Source organism: Penaeus vannamei, chromosome 38 (assembly GCF_042767895.1).
Source record: "Penaeus vannamei isolate JL-2024 chromosome 38, ASM4276789v1, whole genome shotgun sequence".
Classification (NCBI taxonomy): Eukaryota; Metazoa; Arthropoda; class Malacostraca; order Decapoda; family Penaeidae; genus Penaeus; species Penaeus vannamei.
The window spans coordinates 11,914,821-11,917,320 of NC_091586.1; the positions used below are offsets into that span (position 1 = coordinate 11,914,821).

Genomic DNA, 2,500 nt, shown 5'->3' on the forward strand with positions numbered 1-2,500 from the left:
ACCTGCGAATACGCTTATCATACCTATTATTTGTGCATGTGTGTGTGTGTATGTGTGTTTATATCAGTATCAATTTTTGGTATGTGTTTTTCAGTGTTTCGTTTGTTTTATTTCTATTCATATTATCTCTGCATGTTTATAGTGTCGTTATACGATAAATCTCCAAATTCACGTAAACGTTCATTTTAAGGCTCTCGGATATTTGCTTTTACTGCATGGAAAAAACCTTTCCACATTTCACTTCACATTTTCAGGTGAATTTACTTTATGAATTCCAACCCTAGAATACCTAATAGTGAAGTAACTATATAACTTCATAGACAATGTTAATAATGTTAATCTTTAAAATTGCAGCTTCTTTGCCCTTTATATGCTCAAGTCCGTGGCAAGGATGTCCAAAATACGGTCTGTTGATGATGATGAGGGCTTCAAAGCTGGTGAACTTTCACTTTCACTTCCAAGTATACAGACCTAATACTATGCCTGCTAATTTAAGAGAAAAAAATACACTTGCTTTGAAGTTGAAGCTTTTAACTTCCAAGCAGATGTAAAGACGAAGGATAGTATCTGATTATGCGTGTATGAAGACGATTCTTTATAATCTTTTCACATTTGTACAAAGGTTCGTGAATAATTTCTGATATTCAGTCTTTGAGGTGGTCAGTTAGTAAAACGGGTAAAAAGTTTATTGTTTTTTTTATATGTAGTAAAGTATTCATTAATCTCTCAAAACTTTTTTTTACCCCCACGGTAATGTGAAAGGGTTGCTACGTGGAGTTCGTGCTGTAGAATTTGGACAACGCCGCCCATGTAGAACAGGTATAAATGAAAATGAATATCTTCCCAATACGGTTTCGAATATATCTTTTTCAAAAAGATGCATTTCTGACGAAGATGTATTCGAAACTGGTGAAGATATTCATTCTCATTCATACCTTTTCTACATTTGTCATCATGAATACGGTTCACTCCCGCCCTATAGCAGTAGCTTCCAGACCTTAATGACGCCGTAGCAGGTCACGTCCCCTGTGAAGAATTCCCATGTCCCCTCAGCGGTCCCTCGTTCCTCCTTCAGAAAACTACTTTGGTACATAACTTACGCGGAACATACGAATTGCCAACCTGCGATGGCTGTCTCTCTCTCCTTTGCTTTAATAAGTGCATCTATGTTGTCTGCATGAGGTCGTATTTGATATAACTTTCATGTGGTTGTTGATGTGTAATGTAAAAATTCGGGGTGACCTATAAACTGATGTGTTATAGATTCCCATCGTTTTTTTTTTCTTCTTCTTCTTCTTTTTAAAGAAAAGGGAATGTGGAATATGAAAGCACACTGCGTATTAAATCATTAACTGATTTATATCTATATCTATATCCATTCATCTATCTATGTATCGGTCTATCTCTCTATCTCTCTTTCTATAAATATATATAGTGTAACGTAAAGTCGTTCTGTTTTATTTTTTGTTTTGACTTTTGACTATTTTGATAACGGAATTTTAAGAAATATATGAACTGTAACAGAAAGTTGTTGTGCTGTATTTGTTTTATTTTTGTCTTTGTTTTGGCGACGTTCTTGATGATCTATCGTTCAAGTGAACACCCCAAGCCCAGATAGAGAAAGTAGAATCCCTCAAGTGGAACAGACAGGGGCCATGCTAAGAGACGTCGTAAAGCGAGCCTCCGACCCACGCGCCGCATAAGCATATCTGAGTCTCCGTTCCGACAGCGAACACTTTCTTAAGACGGACAGCTCCTCCGTGAACTTGGGTAAGGCCTGGTTGCTAAGGGACGCCGAGCCAAGCGAAAACATAATTGATAGTCTCTGTCGTATTGTGGCTCATGAGAAGAGGGGCGGAGGGGGGAGGGGAGGGTTATAGAGAAGAGGGAATGAGAGTAGAAGCATTAAGAAAGAGAGATAATTGAAGAGGAACTTGATAGTTGTTCTGCTAATGGTGGTAGAGGTGGGTTTTGTGAGTCGAATGATAATTGCGCCTAGTTCTGATGGTCGTAATGATAGCAAAACATAGAAGACAAAGCAGATATTATAGCTTTTGTGTGGGTGGTTCCAGAAAGTGCTGATTTCAAAGTACCTGGGATTCTCAAGCGATGAACCGAGCTTGTAGATGCATATCCGCCTCCAACAAAATCACCTCAGATCGCGTGGGTGTGAGTGATGCTTTGAGGGATAACGATGAGCGATAGTGACACGAACGATGAGGAGAACTATCATATATTTTTCGATCCATCATCTTATCAAGCTTCGTCTCTTTTCTTTGGCTTCTTCGTGCCATTTGTCGGAGTAATTAATTTTCCCTGGCAGGAGAGGCCTTAAGAAGAAGGGAGGAGGAGACCGGGGGTGCGGGAGAGGGGTGGGGGGAGAGGGTGAAGCTGAGGGAGTTGGTGAAGTGAGTTTGAGAAGGGGAGGGGGAGGGGGAGGGGGAGGGGGGCTGAACAGTGGTGTGGCAGAAGAAGAACCAAGACTGTGTTGGCTTGATTG

General features: G+C 40.1%; 1 protein-coding gene across 4 annotated transcripts in view; it reads left to right on the forward strand.

The window, feature by feature from the left end:
• The window catches only part of LOC113818179 (monocarboxylate transporter 10-like), a 218,025-nt gene that overhangs the window by 98,202 nt on the left and 117,323 nt on the right, over positions 1–2,500 (forward strand). The gene's annotated exons all lie outside the window — the stretch shown is intronic.